The sequence below is a fragment of the Montipora capricornis genome, chromosome 3 (assembly GCF_036669925.1).
Source record: "Montipora capricornis isolate CH-2021 chromosome 3, ASM3666992v2, whole genome shotgun sequence".
Lineage (NCBI taxonomy): Eukaryota > Metazoa > Cnidaria > Anthozoa > Scleractinia > Acroporidae > Montipora > Montipora capricornis.
The window spans coordinates 60,464,396-60,469,395 of NC_090885.1; the positions used below are offsets into that span (position 1 = coordinate 60,464,396).

At 47.2% G+C, this 5,000-nt stretch overlaps 1 pseudogene; it reads left to right on the forward strand.

Moving 5' to 3' along the window:
* Positions 1 to 5,000, forward strand: part of LOC138040676 (uncharacterized) — a 7,447-nt pseudogene that overhangs the window by 1,230 nt on the left and 1,217 nt on the right.

Consider the following 5,000-nt stretch of genomic DNA (forward strand, 5'->3'; position numbering starts at 1 on the left):
TTATTAATCTTAGTCCTTTAGCAGCTGCTTAAGGTTTAATCTTAACTTTAGTTTAAAATATTATACTGGTATTTGTAGTTGACTTTAAAATATATTTCCATAATGGTTCCGCGCAACACGCGCACTATTATCGTAAAGTCCGGCTTCCCGGCTGGGATCTCCCATGCCGGGGTTGCCGGCATCATTGCTAAGTCCCTGGCTGGCCTGGTGGATTCAATCCAGGTCTGCCCAGGGGGGATAATCCGTATATCTTTCATAGACCCAACTCATAAAAAGACCTATGAGGAGGCCGGGTTCATCTCTTTTGGGTACGTTCGTTGTAACGTGGTGGTTTCGACCCCTATCACTTTTGTGTTGGTATACTTGTTTCCTTTCGAAGGGGGCAACGACCGTGTTAAAGAGGCCTTAAAGTTTTTTGGTGATGTAAAGGAAGTCCGTCACCAGCCGTGGTCGAACGTACCTGGGGTTCATACAGGTACCCGTCTAGTGCGCATAGTGCACAAACATGATATTCCGCGTAATATTATTATTGACGGTGTAAACTGCCGTGTTTGGTACAAAGGTCAACCTTTGGAGTGTGATATTTGTAATGATAACCACAAAGCAGCGGACTGCCCGCTCAAGGGTAAATGTAAACGCTGTCATGAGGCTGGACATTTTGTTCGGCATTGCCCAAAGCCTGTGTGGTTTGTTCCAGGAAGACCAGAGACGGACGCGGATAGTGATGATGATATTGTTGATGGCGGGAACGATAATGATAATGATAATGATGTGAATGGTGGGGCTGCGGCTGGTAATGTTGCCGCGCCAGTTGTGTCTAGTGTTGTTGAGCCTGCAGTGGGCTCGGTTGTCCCTGATCCTTCCTCCCTGGTGGCTCCGGCCCCGGGGGTGGGTGTTGCGTCTGGGGGGGGTGGGCTCTGCGTCTTTTTCGCAGTGTTCTGGTTCTGTGTTGGGCTCTGAGTCCATGTGTGTGGACGATAGAGACAGAGCTCGATGAGATGGTGAGCCAGCAGTTGCTGGACAGTGGGTCGGGGGGGGGGGGGGGCTTAGGAGAGGGTTCTGGATCCTTCTTCTAACCCGGGTTCTGTCAGTGTTTTGGGGGCCTCCACCGGTCAGGTGGGTGTGCCTCAGGAGGAGGTGTTGGATTCCTCCCCTTCTTTTTCTCCCCTTTCGGGGTCTGTATTATCCGTTGAATCATCATCGGGTGTTTCAGGAGATGGGGTGGACTCGGGTGATGATGCTCCGGCCTCTTTGGTGGACTCTAGACCTGTTAGGTCTAAAATTCCGGTCAAAGTTGGGCGTAGTGGTTCGGGGGGGTTGCATCCCCCTCTTGTGTCAAGGGAAGAGACGGCGAGTTTGGTTCAGAAGCTAAAGGCAACTCTTCCGTCATCCACGGATGATCTTGTTGTTTCAGGGCGGGTTGGGGACTCTGCCCAGCCCTCGCCTCCGTTTGCCGTTCCTCTTCCTCCCCGGGTCAGTTCTCGTAGTTCTGGCTCGGGGATGGCTCTCCGTCCGTCCTCTCGTTCTCGGTCCCGTTCCGGGCACGAGAGGCCTCCTCTAAGCCCGGATCCTCATAGGTCTCGTCTTAGTGCTTTTTCGCCTAGCCCTGCTAGGCGCCGTTAATTTTACCGTTGTCTCGCCACCTTTTAGTTTTTTGTCATGGGTTTGTCACTACTTTTTTGTTATATTATGGCTCTCACTGTAATTTCTGTTAACGTTAATGGGTTGAGGGATGGTGACAAGCGTCTTGGATTTCTCCAGTGGTTGTCTCATCTCTCTCCTTCGGTAGTTTGTCTACAGGAGACCCACGCAGTCTCTAAGTCTGTTGTTTGCGAGTTTGATGGTCGTTTTGTTTTGGTTGAGTTTTCTCTTCGTGGTTCTGTTTTTCGGCTTGCTTCTATTTATGCTCCTAACCGTAATCCTGATCGTTACGCTTTTTTGGTTCGTTGTGTTGACTCTATCGATCCTGCTGTTCCTACTCTTTTGTGCGGTGATTTCAACACGGTCCTGGACCGTGTTCGGGATCGCCGTGGGTCTTGTCCTTTTGATGTCTCTCGTGAAAGTTCTGCTTTGTTGTCAGCGTTGTTTTCGGATTGTTGTGTGGTGGATATTTGGCGTGAAAGGCACCCAAATGATTCTGCTTTTACCTGGTTCCGGCCCGATGGGGCCCTTGCATCGCGCATTGACCTCATCGGTTGTCCGTATGCTTGGGTGCCTTATGTGTCTTTTGTAGACATTCTACCATGTCCTTTTTCTGATCATTGTGCTATTTCTTTCTCATGGGCTCTCCTCAGCTCCTTTCCTCCGGGTCCGGGGTTGTGGAGGCTCAATCTTTCTGTTCTGGATGAGGCCGAGTATATCGACCTCATCTCAACTTTTTGGTCTTATTGGCAGTCTCGTCAGTCTTCTTTTCCTTCCCTTACTATGTGGTGGGACAGCGGCAAATCCCATATTAAGCTTATAAGTATTAATTATTGTAAAAATCGTGGTAAATGTAAAGTAGTTGAACGTAATATTTTGTCTAGTCTTGCTGCTCATCTTAAAAGTCATATTGATTCTGGTCGTCTTTCTTTCCTTCCTGTGTACCTTTCTACTCTGTCTCGTCTTCGTGCTATGGATGTTGAGGTTGCTCGTGGTGCTCAAGTTCGTGCCCGGGCGAGGTGGGTGGAGGAGGGTGAGTCCTCCTCTGCTTACTTCTTCCGGCTCGAAAAGAAAAACGGCACTGACCGTAATATCTCGGCGCTGAGAGCTAGTGATGGTACTTTGGTTACGGATAAGGATGGGTTGTGTGATGTTTTTCGTTCTTTCTATTCGGATCTTTTCTCTGCTGCTCCTTGTGACTCCAATGCTCGTGCTGAGCTTCTTTCTAACATTTCTTCGCCGGGTTCTTCCTTTTGATGATAGTGAGGTGTGCGAAGGTCTTCTCAGCCAGGAGGAGTGTTTTGCGACTCTTCAGGGCATGGCCCGTGGTAAAGCTCCTGGTTGTGATGGCCTTCCCATGGAATTCTATTTAAAATTTTGGCATGTTTTGGGTTTCGATTTAGTTTGTGTTTTGAATTCTGCGTTTGGGTTGGGTTCGTTGTCTCGCTCTCAGCGCCGGGGTATCATTACTTTATCATTTAAGAAAGGGGATCGTCTTGATCCCAAAAACTGGCGTCCAATCTCCCTGTTGAATGTCGATTACAAAATTGCTTCTCGTTCTATTGCTGCTCGTCTTCTTAAGGTTATTCATTTGGTTGTTGATAAAGATCAGTCTTGTGGTGTTCCTGGCCGTTTTATTGGTGAAAATGTTGCTTTTCTTTGTGATGTTGTTGATTTTTGCTCTTCTTCTGGTGCTCCTGCTGCTCTTCTTTCTCTTGATCAAGAAAAGGCATTCGACAGGGTTGATTGGACGTTCCTTCGTTCTACCTTATATGCTATGGGTTTTGGGCTGTCGTTTGTTGGGTGGGTTAATTATTTTACAATAATGTGAGTAGTTGTGTTAATGTTAATGGTTATATTTCAAATTCTTTTAAGTTATCTCGTGAGGTGAGGCAGGGATGTCCCCTGTCCCCCCTCCTTTATGTTTTAGTTGCCGAGGTACTTGCCTGTAATATTCGTTCTAGTGGTTTAATTTCTGGTTTGTCTCTTCCTGGTTCTTCGTCTTCTTTGCCTGTTGTTTCTGCCTATGCTGATGACACTACGCTGGTTGTTTCTTCTGTTCCTGGTATTTTGGCTGTCTTTGATGTTTATTCTTTGTACGAGAAGGAGTCTGGGGCTAAATTAAATTATGGTAAATGTGAAGGTTTGTGGTTGGGTGGTTGGAGTGGGCGCACTGACTCACCGGTTAACATTACTTGCTAATGGTCGTCGGTGAAGGTGTTGGGGGTTGTTCTGGGTCCGGGCAATCTGGAGGAGGACAATTGGAGGCCGCGTATCACCGCGGTGGAAAATGCTTTGAACTCTTGGCGTCAGCGATCGTTATCTTATTAGGGCAAGGCACTTGTTATCAATGCCTTGGCCCTTTCCCGTGTGTGGTACGTGGCCTCTCTTATCCATGTTCCCCGGTGGGTCAGTGTTGAATTAAATACGTTAATTGTTAAATGTTTCTGGAGCGGTAAGCGGGATTTGGTCGCTCGTCGTGTTGTGGTTCAGCCTTCTTGTTTGGGTGGGTTTTCTGTCGTGGATTTTCAGTGTAAGGTTATGGCTCTTCATGTTCAGTGGGTTCGTCGTTTTGTTTCTTCTCCGTCTTCTTGGGTCTCTTTCATGGTTTTTTGGTTTTCTTCCCGGCTTGCCGCTCCTCCGCATCTTGTTTTTTCTGCTCCGCTTTGTTTTTCTCCGGATTCTCTGCCTCCGCTTTATCGTTCTCTGTTGACTGCTTGGCGGGCGTGTAAAGGATCCCTTACGGCGTCTTCTTTGGGTATTGGTTCGGGTATTGAACTTTGTCCTGTTTCTACTATGTCTACGAAGTCTGCTTAAATGTGAACATTTAACAGAGATTTTACCAACTTTTTTGAAGTCTGTAAATGGTTCAAGTTTTCCACTGAATGCTGTCTCTCCTCATTGTGAGGAGAAGTTCTTTCCTTTGTTTGGTTCTCTTTATTGGTCTTCTACTTGGCGTCAGCTTTTCTTTTTTGATTTGGATCGTCCTGTTATTGATTTATGTTGGAAAGTCTCACATGAGGTCCTTTACACGGCCGAGAGGCTTGCTGGTTTTGGTTATGCTCTTTCTACTGCTTGTTTTTGTTCTGCTCCTGTCGAGTCTCTTTGTCATTTGTTCTTTCACTGTCCTCTGGCTGTCAGTGTTCTGTCGTGACTTCAATCACTTATGTTCTTGGCTTCTCCTCTTTGTCCTTCTATCTTGGTTCGTCATGCGCTTTTTGGTTTCTCGGCTGATGAGTTGTCTGTGGTTCCTCGGGTTTTTGAATGTTGAATGTCTGCAAGTTTTGTATTTGGGGGGCTCGGAATGATTTTCGTTTTAGGGGTGTTCGTCCCTCGGCTGCTGATGTTATGGAGCGTGT